Below are 16,023 nucleotides of genomic sequence, written 5' to 3'. Positions count from 1 at the left end.
TCCTTACTCTGGTATACTTAGAGAACATGCCGGATTAAAACTAGAATAATAATCCCAGGCACAAAGTCCAAATAAATTTCGGTGGAGATTGATAGCCTCAGTATTCTAGACATTATCAGTCCCTCTAGACATTATCAGTCCCCGACACCATCAGACCTGCTTCCCTGCCTTCCCAGATTCAGCTAAAGCCGAGAGAGTCAAGTGGCTCATTGGCTGCTGCAGCTGCTACATGATCCGTCAGCATGGCCGGGTAAATGCGTGTCAGGTTGGCCTTGATTATCTTGGAAGGACTTTCTTTTATGCTCTAAAGATCTCTACTCTAGTACAGGGCAATGGTTAGGAGCGTGATGTCTTAATCCAGAACTGCCTATGTTGGAATCCTGGCTCAGCTACTTACTAATCATGAAACAGTGGGCAGTAGGCCCCCTTAAACCTCTAGATTCCTCATCTGTAAAATGGGAACACAAGTAGTAGCTACCTCTTAGGGGATTTGTATTGATGTCTACCTCAGTATAATTAAGGCTAACCTTAATTAATAGCCAGGGCTATACTTAATTATTCACCTGCCACCCTGCTTCTGGTCATCTGCACCTGTTGGGGAGCAAACACCCCCTCTCTGTGACTTGTAAGCTTGGCAAGGACTTCAGGTCACTGTTTCCGTCTAGGTGCCAGTGTTTAATTAAACTCTTCAGAGTCTGTGATCATTGTGATAAAAATGTTCATTCTGGAAAAGTTTGAAAATGCTTTCTGGTTAGCATGAGATTTTTGGCATGTGTTGACTGTGGTTTTTGGCTATAAATTCCTGAAATGCTGACAGAGTTGAATTTATTTTTGTTTTAAATACAATTGCTAACATTTCTAAGCATCCATATGGACTCGATAAATACTTTGCTTCTGCTCACTGGGTGTTTGAAGTGGATGAAGAGGAACGATTATGATTTGGGGAATCCTGAACATTTTTCTTCATTTAGCTTGATGCCGAAGTGAATTGGAAATATTTCTTTGGCATCATAATTTTGGGGTTTCAAAATTGTGTTTGGATTTTCAGGAAATTGGTGGTAACTTTATATTAGCTGAGAAAACTGAATTTTAAAATTCTCAGTGAAGAGGCAAATGATCCATTTTTCATAGGAAAAACTCCTTTTTCAAGGGAATTCGCTGCCAAGTTGTCTGCAGTGACTTTAGGCAGTACTTGACCTTTTGGCACATCAAGAAATTGTTTTCTTTGTCTAAATATTAAATCAATATTTGAGGAAGGCTGGGTAGTATATGGTATGTGGTGCAAGGGCACAAAAACAGTCGGCCATGTGTATTTCCACATCTGCAAGCAGATTTGGTTTCTATAACTGTCAGTCAAGCAGATCTCATGGAATGAATTTTCATTCTCTCACTAGTTGCCATACAAATTCTGGTTCTCCAGGAAATAAATCACAATGGCCTTTCTTATGGAGGTAGACGGTGAAAAATTATATGAGGATATAGTACATCCAGTCTTAAGCAGAAGTAAATTGCTTTTTAAATTTCTTTTATACTGTGAAAAAGAAAACATTTTTTTTCCTAAACATGCATTGTCTGTGATGTGATAGGCTATGTTCTCTTCATGAGTGTTTTTTAAAATTTCTCCCTGCAGCAGGGTCTACTTGGAACATGTGGTCTCCTGTTTGGATTCCGTTGTCTGGGGCTATTTTTTCCTTCCTGCTCCCAGTGTTACTGGAAACACTCACTCTTTCTGCATTAGCTGCCACGCAAGTGGAGGTGCCTTCAATTGGGACATGCCACACGCTGTTCAAACCTTTGAAGCCAGCCAGGTTTCACAGGGCACGGAGCCTTCTAGGATGTTTTTCATCTAACCCTTCCATGCGCATGTCTATCTAATGAAGGGGTTAGTGTTGCTTGTGCTTAACAAATGTGTCCACTGAGATAGGAAAAAGAATACGAAATACACCTTTGAAAGTACCTGGTATATCTCAGTCATTGTGCTAGATCACAGCCACCCAGCCAGGCAGGGATTACCACCCCAAGTGAAGATTTGGAAACGGACCCTTGCGGCACTCTTGGGAAACTATCCAGCTAATATGTGCTGGTATTTAAACCTGTATCTCTTAGAGTCTAAAGCCTGCCTACCACACCAGTCACCTCACTGAATTTTATAGTGAAGTGAAACATTCAAGATCATCAGTGAATATTGTCAGGCTGGAAAGAAATTCACAAAATTCCAATCTGGGTCCCAAACTGGGTTCTTTGTACCATTAGGTCCCTGGATGAAAATGCATTTCTCCAAGGTACCTCGTTCTTATCCTGACTCAAAGTGACTTTATGATCTCCCTAAATTTGTCCCCCTTTCAGAGTTCCCATTTCAGATGCTCAAGCCAGAATCCCAGGAGTTATCCTTGACTCCTCTTTCTGTCTCACCCTCCACATTCCGTCAGGCACAAAGTACCATTGATTTTACCTGTTAAGCATCGCTGTGTCAGTTGGAGGAATGCCTGGGAAAGAAGCAGGGTGGAGGCCCAAGTTAGCTGTGACACCTGTGAAAGGAAGCATGCGGGGAGAGGAGATGGGGCCAGGAGAGCCTTAGACGGCGATGCAGACCTGACAACGCCTCTGCTGGTCCAACAGCGGCTCTGGAGGGAAAGTTGCCTGTTACAGAAATCCCATTTTGAGCAGAATTGACAGGATCCTAATATGCCTCTGGACTTAGTCTTTGGCTGGGGGCTCCTGGGGAAGAGTGTGGCCTGGGCTGAAAAGCTGAGGTAAATCCTGAGGCCCTGTAGCCGGAAGCAGTCGGCTAACTACACTGTTGCAGCTGCACTGCAAGTTCTATCTGAAAGGGCGGTCTGAACAGCGCCCCCCAGTGGCCACCGCCTTTGCTTCAGTCTGTCCACCCCTGAGCCCCGTTTCTTCACCCACACCCCAGTCAGCTGCCTTCCCCTCTCATCTGGACTATACAGTACTCTGACTGCTCTAGTTCCACTTTAATCCATCCCTACAGCCGTTTTGTTTTGTTTTGTTTTGATTTTTCAGAAGGTGGCTTTATCCAACAAACGCAAATTTAAAAGTTGCTTCTTCTTGATAGGCTATGTACGTCTAGAGGTAAGACGGTATTTAAAATGGATTTGTACACGTCACATTGAATGAATTATCTTTGGCAGAATTATGGCTTATTTGCTACCACCTTTTAGGTAACTTGTAAACCAAGAAATAGATCCCCCAAAGGAGTTACATACAAAAATACCAAAAGGTGGCAACAGGGAGATATTTTCAATAAATTTTCTCTGGTGTGACTTTTACACTGCAGGAAATATTCAAATTGCAAAGTTTTACTTAACACGAAAGGATTTGTTTCTTTGTCCTTCTTTTTCCTTTTTCTTTTTCTTTTTGTTACAGTGTTTCCACTAGAATACAGCTGCTGTGCCACATGGTATGGGATATTTTTTATTCTCATGTGATTCCATATAAGAATTTTTTAGATGAATGCTATCCTGGGGCTCTAGTATTTCTAACCTAAGGCTTTTGAGCATCACAATCCCTATATGAAGCCAGGGTTGGATGAACACCAGTACACAAACTGAGGTGTAATCCTATTATATCAGAATTTCAAGATAATTTACTTTCCATGATCACCAGCCCCAAGGTCTGGGGAGAAATTCCCTAGTGGGTGATTTTTTTTTTTTCCCCTGATGTTCTCTCTTTGCATTCTCTTGTCCTTTAGGACTCACCTCTAATGATGTAATTAGTGATCTTGTCACACCTTTATTTTAAACCCTTAGGCTAGATTCCAGGTGGGGTCCTGAGGGAGCTGTCCTCTGTCTACCTTTTCACCTCTCATCCCGGCTCACACTAGATCCCAGAGCTGGAGAGCAGACTCTCAGAGGGAGTTTCCTGGTTGATACATTTGTTGAGGAATGCCCTTGCCCTTGAGATCAACCCCGTGTGGGAGGGAGGGGTGGAGAAGAAGGCCTGGCTGGGTGCAGGGAGGAGGGCGCTGCAGTGCAGGACCCATGACAGGTCCCCCCGCCCTCAGTGGAAGCTTTGGCGTTGGGAGGCCCTTCAGAGCTGTCCCAAGTTGGGTCAAAGGGCCAGGCCTCTAGACCATGAGGTGGATAGTCCCCCAATGCCGCGGGAAGAAGCTGTGACCAGGCAGGGGAGTTTTCCTCAATAGAGGCTGAAGTGGAGGCAGAGGGGGCTGACCCCTCCCAGCATTTTAGGGGAGTGAGTCCTTCGATCCCGCAGGGAGATCTGCTCGGCTCCCTGCGTGGGCTCCTCTCCAGCCACGCGTGACGTCTCCCTGCAGCCTCTGGGCCTGCTTGCCTGTTATTGATGCCGAAATTTGGCCTCTGTACACTGGTACCGAATTGAATCTCGGAGACCGAGTTCTGGGTGAAGTAGAAAAGAATAGCTTTATTGCTTTGCCAGGCAAAGGGGGCCACAGCAGGCTAATGCCCTCAGAACTGTGTGTCCCAACCCGGGGGCGTTTGTGAGGCGTTTTGTAGTCAAGGAGTGGGGTTGCTAATAAGGATCAGGGTGCGTGCAGGGCCCACATTCCTTCAGTCCAGAGATCTTCTGGCGTCATGTGGTCTCCTGATCTGTGGTTCTCGAGGTTACTGAACTGTGACCTTCTCTCTGGAACATCTTCCATTTGGTGGGGCTTTTAGTTCTGCAGAAGAGCTCAAAGAAATCGTCATGTGTGTCCCTTGAGGAGGAGCCAGGACCCTGCCCCAAGGCTGCACTCTTGTTTCTTGACTGCTCCTCTCTCGTCTCCGCATTCCCTCCTTTTCCTGATTAGCAGCTGTTTGAACCTGCCCTTTGGAACTCAGGGAAGGGGACACAGAAAGGCTTTTGTGCCCAGGAGCCCCACAGGGTCCTGCTCAGTTTCATTATTTCTTTCACCTGGAAACTTCTTGTTTGCTACTCTGCCTACTTCTGTTTACTCTTCAGATCTTACCTTATGCAAAACCCAAAGCACCCTATATTTCTCCTCTGTTGTGGTTTCCATATCACACTTGTCATTATTTGTTTACTGTCTTTATTCTCTATGAGAGGCATAGCCCACTACATCCCTGAAGGGTGGTATGTGGTATATACCAGGCATTCAACAATAGGTGTTGACTCACTAAAATGGGACAGAGTGTTAAAATTTTTTTTTTATTACTTTGCTTATCATATATTCTCTCATAAATAATTTAAATAATATGTAGAATTCTGTGATTACATTTGGTACTTGCTTTATTCATTACTTCATCCAACGTAGCATGCTCTTTTTTTCTTGCACTTCTTATTCTTGTGAAAAATCAAGTACCAGATAACTTGTGTGAGTCATCACAGAGGTGAAAATATTGGTCAGTTTGGAGCATTTATGACTGACTAAATTTCCATAAAATTCAGGAAGACTACAATGCTATCTTTCCAGTGCATATATCTGTGATTTATTGATGCATTTTTTGGGAAGTATAAATAAGCAAACAAATTTTAAAATTATCTCCATTCTTATTAAAGAAAGACTGTGTATGAAGATAAATATGTATTTACAGAGTAGTTACAATCAAGGTCAGTGTTATGATATAGAATTCTCGTGTTAATGGGAGACTTACTGAAGCACAGTACTCTTTATGATTACCTAGTACTTGACAAAAGAGAAGTGAGCCGAGTAGTTTGAAGGAAATGTACGTCTAAACTTTTTGTCATGTTCAGCCAAGATGAGAAACATTGATTTGATGGGAGAAGTAAAGAAAAATAGAACTGGATTTACAAAACCTTGGTTTAATATTTTCTATACTTTATTTCCAACAATTCTTACATGAACTGCAAGATTTTCCCCCTCTTGTTTGTTTTTGAGCTAATATAAATTTTAGCTCAACAAACTCCTTTGTTCTTAGAATCGATCTTCCTTAAATTGAGTTTATAGTTCTGTCAAATTAAAAAATATTTATATATCATTTTCTAAGGAAATTTTAACGTTTCTCCCTTTAGGAGGAAATAAAAATACTTTTGATAACTTTTTTTAGTACTCTGGGAGATTAGTGTATAAATCCTAGGTGAGTGGCTCATGTTAAAGCCCCCTGGTTACAGAAGGCTGCCCCTTTGAAGTGGGCAGTCTGAGCAGGTGTTTGGTTATTTGCTCCATAGAGAAGTCATCCAGTTGGCCTAGCTTTGATTCTGTATCGTAGCTTATAGAACGTGTGTCTGGGCCAGGGAGTCAGAGGGCCTGGATTTGAGTCCACACTGGATAATGTCTGTTTGGGTTCCCTTAATCTTTTTGACCAACTTCCTTATCTGTAAAATAGGAGTACTGACTTCTACTGCATGGAGTAGCTGCAGGATTCACGTGCAGGAATCTGCAGGAAGTGGTGCCCTGAGGAGCCCTAGCACAAGGCCCCCAGCAAATGGTAGCGATTATCATTATGACCAGTGCCTGGAAATAGCATATGTTTTGATTTTCCAACTTCAAAGTTAACTTTTGAAATGAAGGTTTATTTCCCCATTGAATTCTAAAAGTTTTACACATGTGTAAAGAAAAGACTGTTACAATTTAGGAATTATATTTTGGAAACTTAGAGTCTTAAAATTTTTTGGCTGTTCCCTGAAACTCCTTTGGCATTTAGGAGTTGCAGGTATTTCAAAATGAGATCAGGTCTGATTCATTCGGATGATTCTGATGGTTTCTGAATTTATTTGATTATATTGAGGCTTTTTGTTCCCAGTATTTCCCTGGATTGTGTGTGTGTTGTGTGTGTGTGTGTGTGTGTGTGTGTGTGTGTGTGTGTAATCAAGAGAAGATATGGAGTGCCTGGGATTTTGGTGGAAAAAACTCATCAGGAATTAATAATTTCGAAATCAGTGTTTATGTCTTTCGCTTTTGTTCTTGAGTTTTAATAGCTCCCCAGGACAGAGCTGAGAACAGAGTGCCATGGGAGTCCACAGAAGGAGTGACTAACTCATTCTGGAAGACCTCATAGAAGAAGTGACATTTGGGTTGGCTTTGAAGGATGAATTGTTTGCCAGAGAGAGAACAGGATGGGTGTGGGGTGGCTTTTACAGACCAAGGGAGCCATACGTGAAAAGGCAGAGCCCTGAAAGCACATGTATTTCATTAACGGTAAAAAAAAAAAAAATTAGCTGCTGGGACCATAAGAAATGACAGTGTGAAAGCTGCCCCCAGACCTGTGCGAGAGTGGCCGCCAGTGGGCAACAGTGTGTCAAGATACTGGAAGAGGATTTGGGCCAAATTGAGAAGGGTGTGTATCTTAAGGAATGTGTTCTTCACCTGGAAGGCAGTGTTCACATCTGCATTTTTTAAAATTTTTATTTTATTTTTAAAAATATTTATTTATTGGGCTATGCCAGGTCTTAGTTGCCGCACGTGGGATCTTTTAGTTGCGGCATGCGGGCTCTTAGTTGCGGCATGTGGGATCTAGTTCCATGACCAAGGATCGAACCTGGGCCCCCTGCATTGGGAGCGCAGAGTCTTAGCCACTGGACCGCCAGGGAAGTCCCACATCTATATTTTAGAGAGGTGTCTGGGTGGAGGAGGAGTGGAGGAGGTGAGAGGATAGATATAGATGAGAGATGAGACGTGGTGACAGAAATAGGAACAAAAGAGGTTAAGAGTGGGATACTTAGGCAATAGGGTTGATTTGCAGGAGAAAGGATTTTAATTAATATGGGATGTGCATGATACTACATGAGCTTTACCCTCATATTTAAACCTTTTTTTTAAGCATAGAAACAGGAGCTTTATTCTCTAATGTGCATTACACACTCAAGGGAATGGTTTCTCTTTCTGGCATCTGACTCATCAAAAGAAAATCTGTCCTAGTTGCATCCATGTTGCTGCAAATGGCATTGTTTTGTTCTTTTTTATGGCTGAGTAGTATTCCATTGTATGTATGTATCACATCTTCTTTATCCATTCATCTATTGATGGACATTTAGGTTGTTTCCATGTTTTGGCTATTGTGAATAGTACTGCTGGGGAGAGAAAGACCAGGAGTTTGGGGTTAGCAGATATAAACTATTATATATAGGATGGATAAACAACAAGGTCCTACTGTATAGCACAGGGAACTATGTTCAATATCCTGTGATAAACCATAATGGAAAAGAATATAAAAAAAGAATATGTGTGTATAACTGAGTCACTTTGCTGTACAGCAGAGATGGGCACAACATTTTTGTTGTTGTTGGTGTTGTTTTTTATAGCTACTTTTAAAAAATTTATTTATTTATTTATTTTTGACTGTGTTGGGTCTTCGTTTCGCGCGAGGGCTTTCTGTAGTTGCGGCAAGCGGGGGCTACTCTTCATCGCGGTGCGCGGGCCTCTCACTATCGTGGCCTCTGTTGTTGCGGAGCCCAGGCTCCAGACGCGCAGGCTCAGTAGTTGTGGCTCACGGGCCCAGTTGCTCCACGGCATGTGGGATCCTCCCAGACCAGGGCTCGAACCCGTGTCCCCTGCATTAGCAGGCAGATTCTCAACCACTGCACCACCAGGGACGCCCGGGCACAACATTGTAATTCAACTATACTTCATTTAAAAAAAAAGAAAGAAAAAATACACACACACACACAAAAGAAAACCCATCCTGTTTAGTCCCACTTGGCAGAAGCTGCCCTGAGCAGCGTTTTGGACCCAAAGTGAAAGGCTAATGGGGAGAAAGGGTGGGCACATACCACAGAGCCCCCAGACACCCTAGGCCTGGTGGGACATCTGGGAGGGGATGCAGCACAGAGCGACACCCCAAAAGACCTGCGTTTCCCCACACACAGTCACAGAGCCAAGCCCATGAAAGAGGTTAGTAAAGTATTTCACGAGTGATTTTTTTTTTTTTTTTAGAAGAAAAAATGTCAGTTCATTCCTTAAAAATAAGTCAAGTACGGGGCAGGGGAAGGGTAAGCTGGGCCGAAGTGAGAGAGTGGCATGGACATATATACACTACCAAATGTAAAATAGCTAGCTAGTGGGAAGCAGCCGCATAGCACAGGGAGATCAGCTCTGTGCTTTGTGACCACCCAGAGGGGTGGGATAGGGAGGGTGGGAGGGAGACGCAAGAGGGAGGGGATATGGGGATATAAGTATATGTACAGCTGATTCACTTTGTTATACAGCAGAAAGTAACACAACAATGTAAAGCAATTATACTCCAATAAAGATGTTAAAAAAAAGAAGTCAAATAAGTTTGTGAAAGAGTAATTAAAGTGAAACAGCTTTTGCTCTCATTATGTTATTTCCCATCACCTTTAATCTGTTAACATGCTTTGTGAGTTCCAAGAGAATAATAATAGCATAATAGAAATCTATCTCAAAACCTATTTTTTTTAACAATACATTTTTTTTTTTTTTTTAATTTTTACACTTTATTTATTTATTTATTTATTTTTGGCTGCGCTGGGTCTTCGTTTCTGTGCGTGGGCTTTCTCTGTTTGCAGCGAGTGGGGGCCACTCTTCATCGCGGTGCACGGACCTCTCACTGTTGCGGCCTCTCTTGTTGCGGAGCACAGGCTCCAAACGTGCAGGCTCAGTACTTGTGGCTCACGGGCCTAGTTGCTCCGCGGCATGTGGGATCCTCCCAGACCAGGGCTCGAACCCGTGTCCCCTGCGTCGGCAGGCAGATTCTCAACCACTGCGCCACCAGGGAAGCCCAAAACCTATTTTTTTAAAGTCTTAGACGAATCATATCCTCACTGAGAGTTAAAAAGATTAAATATGTTGTCCAAGGATTTTATAGTTAATAAGAAGCCCTTATATTTAAATCCTTGCTGTTTATTTTATGTGATACTGTTTCCCTATTGAAATTGTTGGATTTAGGGTTTGAGGCTGAGAAACAAGTCAAGGCTGACTTAACGGCTTCTGGTCTGACTGACCACAGTTGCTGGTGCATCTAACTGAAATAGGAAATAGGAGCGAAGGAGCAGTTCTGGTTTTGTTTTGTGTGTGTGGAAGCCATTTGGGTTTGGACTTGTTGCATTTGAGGTGGTTGGTGGAGATGTTGGGCAAGCAGTTGGAATACAGAAAAGACACGAAAAGCATAGTTTGGACCTGACAGAACTGTAACTTTTTCTGTTATAAAATGGGCCATTAAAGTTTGGATATTCAAATTTTTTTTAACATCTTTATTGGAGCGTAATTGCTTTACAATGGTGTGTTAGTTTCTGCTGTATAACAAAGTGAATCAGCTGTACATATACTTATATCCCCATATCCCCTCCCTCTTGCGTCTCCCTCCCTCCCTCCCTATCCCACCCCTCTAGGTGGTCACAGAGCACCGAGCTGATCTCCCTGTGCTCTGCGGCTGCTTCCCACTAGCTATCTGTTTTACATTCGGTAGGGTATATATGTTGATGCTACTCTCACTTCACCCCAGCTTCGCCCTTCCACCCCATGTCATCAAGTCCATTCTCTATGTCTACCTCTCTATTCCTGCCCTGCAACTAGGTTCATCAGTACCATTTTTTTTTTTTTTTTTTTAGATTCCATATATATGTGTTAGCATACGGTATTTGTTTTTCTCTTTCTGACTTACTTCACTCTGTATGACAGACTCTAGGTCCATCCGCCTCACTACAAATAACTCAGTTTCGTTCCTTTTTATGGCTGAGTAATATTCCACTGTATATATGTGCCACATCTTCTTTATCCATTCATCTGTCGATGGACACTTAGGTTGCTTCCATGTCCTGGCTATTGTAAATAGAGCTGCAGTGAACATTGTGGTACATGACTCTTTTTGAATTATGGTTTTCTCAGGGTATATGCCCAGGAGTGGGATTGCTGGGTCATATGGTAGTTCTATTTTTAGTTTTTTAAGGGACCTCCATACTGTTCTCCATAGTGGCTGTATCAGTTTACATTCCCACCAACAGTGCAGGAAGGTTCCCTTTTCTCCACACCCTCTCCAGCATTTATTGTTTGTAGATTTTTTGATGATGGCCATTCTGACCGGTGTGAGGTGATACCTCATTGTAGTTTTGATTTGTATTTCTCTAATGATTCGTGATGTTGAGCATCTTTTCATGTGTTTGTTGGCAATCTGTGTACCTTCTTTGGAGAAATGTCTGTTTAGGTCTTCTGCCCATTTTTGGATTGGGTTGCTTGTTTTTTTAATATTGAGCTGCATGAGCTGTTTATATATTTTGGAGATTAATCCTTTGTCCGTTGATTCGTTTGCAAATATTTTCTCCCATTCTGAGGGTTGTCTTTTCATCTTGTTTATGGTTTCCTTTGCTGTGCAAAAGCTTTTAAGTTTCATTAGGTCCCATTTGTTTATTTTTGTTTTTATTTCCATTTCTCTAGGGGGTGGGTCAAAAAGGATCTTGCTGTGATTTATGTCATAGAGTGTTCTGCCTCTGTTTTCCTCTAGGAGTTTTATTTTTATTTATTTATTTATTTTTAATTAATTAATTAATTTATTGTTTATTTTTGGTTGCATTGGGTCTTTGTTGCTGCGCACGGGCTTTCTCTAGTTGTGGTGAGTGGGGGCTACTCTTTGCTGCGGTGCACAGGCTTCTCATTGCAGTGGCTTCTCTTGTTGTGGAGCATGGGCTCTAGGCACACAGGCTTCAGTAGTTGCAGCACATGGGCTCAGTAGTTGCGGCTCATGGGCTCTTGGGCACAGGCTCAGTAGTTGTGGCACACGGGCTTAGTTGCTCCATGGCATGTGGGATCTTCCCGGACCAGGGATCAAACCCGTGTCCCCTGCATTGGCAGGCAGATTCTTAACCACTGTGCCACCAGGGAAGTACCCCTCTAAGAGTTTTATAGTGTCTGGTCTTACATTTAGGTCTTTAATCCATTTTGAGTTTATTTTTGTGTATGGTGTTAGGAAGTGTTCTAATTTCATTCTTTTACATGTAGCTGTCCAGTTTTCCCAGCACCACTTATTGAAGAGGCTGTCTTTTCTCCATTGTATATTCTTGCCTCCTTGATCAAAGATATGGTGACCATAAGTGCGTGGGTTTATCTCTGGGCCTTCTATCCTGTTCCGTTGGTCTATATTTCTGTTTTTGTGCCAGTACCATACTGTCTTAATTACTGTAGCTTTGTAGTATAGTCTGAAGTCAGGGAGCCTGGTTCCTCCAGCTCTGTTTTTCTTTCTCAACATTGCTTTGGCTATTTGGGATCTTTTGTGTTTCCATACAAATTGTGAAATTTTTTGTTCTCGTTCTTTGAAAAATGCCATTGGTAGTTTGATAGAGATTGCGTTGAATCTGTAGATTGCTTTGGGTAGTAGAGTCATTTTCACAATGTTGATTCTTCCAATCCAAGAACATGGTATATCTCTCCATCTGTTTGTATCATCTTTATGGATATTCAATTTTATTATGGCTTTAAATAAAAGTTTCTAAGTTGATGTCCCAAGTGGCCAAAGTAGTCACTTTGAAAATTTCTGTTTTTTTTTTTCTAGTTGCAGTATTATTGATACTTCATGCCCAAGTATCATACTTCATTTTGTATGTGTATATTTTGTCAGAAAGCTGTCTGGAAAAAAGCTTTAGGAGAAAAATATCTTTAATCATTTTCTTTAGAGAGAAGTATACTATCTCTAGCTCCTGGGAGTATTTTAAGGATTTCCTGATACCAGTAAGTATCCATGTGAATGGATTGTTGTATCTCAGTGGTGTTTTCAAGAGTTGTTCATCTCTGCCATGAGGTTATGTGTATGATTTTTAAAAAAAATTTCTGTTCTAATAGTGTGTCTCATACAACTCTGGCTTCATCTGCTTAAAGGTTTATACGTCATTATTATTAGATGCTGGTTGCTATCAATATTCTTTAATTTTCTGCCATTCCTTCTACTGTTGTTGTCCAAGGAAGTGGAGCACCAGCTATTAGATCAAGAACTATTACTGCCTTCTTATGTTACGGGCTTCTCAGAGTATGGGGAGGTGAGCTAGACCCCGGAATACTCTGGAAGGCATAAAGTTAATGTGAAACAAGCAATATGAATAAAAGAGTTATATCAATGCAGAAGGCACTTTTGCTGGATGGGGATTGGTCATGGTTTCTTTTTTTTTAAGATTTTTTTTTGATGTGGACCATTTTTAAAGTCTTTATTGAATTTGTTACAATATTGCTTCTGTTTCATAACGTTTTGGTTTCTTGGTCGCGAGGCATGTGGGACCTTAGATCCCCGACCAGGGATCGAACCCGCACCCCCTGCATTGGAAGGCAAAGTCTTAACCACTGGACTGCCAGCAAAGTCCCTGGTCATGGTTTTATAGATCATTTACTCCTTGTAGGATGATGGCTCAGAGGGTATTTAGGTGGTGGGTATGGCGAAGGGTGTGTCAGATAGGTACACAGCATATTTATAGAATGACAATCAGGCAGATTTGGCTGGAATGCAGAGTTCATGGAATAATGTAGTTAGAAACAGGCTTCAAATAAGGTGGCTTGGTACCAAACTGAGGAGGACTATAATATCTGATTTCTTAAGAAAATACACTCTCCCAGTCTCTTAGTATGAGCCTGGCTAGGATGCTTCCGTGGGCTGGTGTGAGACTACCAGGCCAGCTCATAGCATGGTGCATACATGCTTCCAACTAGTTGGGAATCAGGGCCTCTCCCCTTCTCCCCGCTTGAATTTTTGTTTCTCTGATGCCATTTAATTTCACCATTTGGGCAAATCGTTATTTTGATGGTGATTTTCAGGTAGGCTTAAAGGAAAAGATGAAGGTTGCTGAATTTCTTTTAAAATATCAACAGAAATAAAACAAGGAGACAGCAGCTGTGAAAACATATGCCAAACTTCTCAACTGTGGTCTTACCATGCTAGCTTCAGTGCAGGCTCACAATGTGTACTTCAGTTGCCATGACTACCTGCTAGGCAGCAGAATCCCCCCAGTTGGTATGCTCTAGCATCAGAATTTTCATGGAAAGGAAATTTAAGACTTTTCAAAGAGTGAAGTCAATACTTCTTTTTCTGTAAAGCAGATGGGTTATACATTTTTTAAAAATAAAAATGGTCACTACAGTTTTGATTTCCAAGTTATAAGTGAAGCCAGACTTGAAGGTAGTGTTTCAAGGGGTTTGAAATTCTGGCATTTAAATGGTTTCTCCTAGATGGTCCCCATGACAACAAAACTGCTTGCAGGTATTGAGTATCATCTTTGCTGTAAAATATTTGTCGCAAAAATGCATTCGATTTTTATCGCTACCTAATAAGCTGAGGCAGAAGACTTCAGTTAGTTCAAGGTGTTATATGGACAAATATTTCAAAATCTTTTTTTGTTGTTAAGAGCTTAATAAAATTACAATTATAAGTGAACTGTTAAAACAATTGAGTGATGTTAAATTGATGTTTTGTTCACTTAAAAACAAGTAAATATTATTTCAGTTGCCAATTGGAAAATACATATCATAAATTTATGATTCAAAAATTTAAATTTCTTAAGCATAGCAAAAAATTGCTGTTTTTTAATATTGGCGATTTTGTAGTATGATAAATAATGTCTCTCCATGTTCTGGCATACACCCTCTCCCCCTAATTTTTCCACCAAATAAAAATTTCATTTTCAAGTTAATACCTGATGAAGCCATATATTTATTAAAAGATTTAATTGAAAAATAGTTTTAATGTTTTAGTTCAGTGGCCATTGTAATGTGTGCTTTTTGAAGCTTTGTGAAGGATTTAAACTGTTACCCAGGTATAATGAATGAAGTGCCATTTAAGGAATAAGCTGTTTTATTCATTAACCAATATCACTTGAATTTTAATAGGATCATTTTTTTCCCAAAAGTGACAATTATTCTTCTTGTATTTGTTTATTGTTAAGTATTCTGTTTTATTTACTGACCATTGAGGGGAAAGCATGAAATCTTAAATTCCATGATGAACTTTTCATGATTTGGCATCTTTATTCTTATCTTGGGTAAGAAACCATTTGCTAAGTCCCCCTTTGTGAAATCCAGATGTCTCTGTCTGGTGCTCAGGACAGTGTCCACTTCTGGACCTTGATCCCAGGAGAAGGATGCAGGGAGTCATGCCAAAGATACTGGGAGATGGAGGACACTTGAAGGTGAGCAGGGGTAACTTCATAAGAGCTGAACCACAGAAAGAAAGTTAATTACAGCAAATGGATGGAATTGATGGCCTGGAAGAAATGAGAAAGCTAGACTAATCCTGAGAGATCTTACAAGGGTGTTTTTATTTGGTCTATTTCCCAGATTCAGTCAGGCGTTAAATTGGATTGTCTCTTGTCTCCGGTTATGACCCTATTTTGATACATCCACATTCTTGATTAAATGTCATAACAAACCACTTCACTTCCTTTGACCACATGATGACTCTAATCTTCCAATGACTCTTCGTCCCAAAACCTTAAATTTTAGCCACAGGATGTGGTTGTCCATGAGGAGTTCTCTGCAGCTTCACGTCTTTCACAGCGTAAACTATTGCTGACAGTGTGGGCACTGGAGCCTGACTACCTGGGCTGGAATCCTGGCCCTGCCACTTACTAGCTCTGTGACCTTGGGCAGGTTATTAACTTCTCTTGTCATAGTATCTTCCTCTCTGAAATGGGAATAATAATGGTACCTGCTTCATACAATTATATAAGAATTGATAGGGACTTCCCTGGTTAAGAATCTGCCTGCCAGTGCAGGGGACACGGGTTTGAGCCCTGGTCCGGGAAGATCCCACATGCCGGGGAGCAGCTAAGCCCGTGTGCCACAACTACTGAGCCTTCACTCTAGAGCCCACAAGCCACAAGTACTGAGCCTGCGTGCCACAACTACTGAAGCCCGGGCGCCTAGAGCCCGTGCTCCGCAACAAGAGAAGCCACCACAATGAGATGCCCGCGCACCGCAACGAAGAGTAGACCCCGCTCGCTGCAACTAGAGAAGGCCCGCATGCAGCAATGAAGACCCAATGCAGCCAAAAAGAAAAAAAAGAAGAATTGATATATCAGAATTGTGTAATATGTTAGTTTTCTATTGCTGCTGTAACATGTCACCACAAACTGAGTGGCTTAAAACAACAAAAATTTATTTCCTTGTGGTTTTATAGGTCACGGTTCCCACACAGGTCT

General features: G+C 41.6%; 1 protein-coding gene across 3 annotated transcripts in view; it reads left to right on the top strand.

Moving 5' to 3' along the window:
* BICC1 (BicC family RNA binding protein 1) overlaps positions 1–16,023 on the top strand; it is a 302,947-nt gene that overhangs the window by 203,296 nt on the left and 83,628 nt on the right. The gene's annotated exons all lie outside the window — the stretch shown is intronic.

Source organism: Eubalaena glacialis, chromosome 1 (assembly GCF_028564815.1).
Source record: "Eubalaena glacialis isolate mEubGla1 chromosome 1, mEubGla1.1.hap2.+ XY, whole genome shotgun sequence".
NCBI lineage: Eukaryota > Metazoa > Chordata > Mammalia > Artiodactyla > Balaenidae > Eubalaena > Eubalaena glacialis.
Note: the sequence above shows the minus strand (reverse complement) of the source record. Positions and strands in the feature narration are given on the sequence as shown.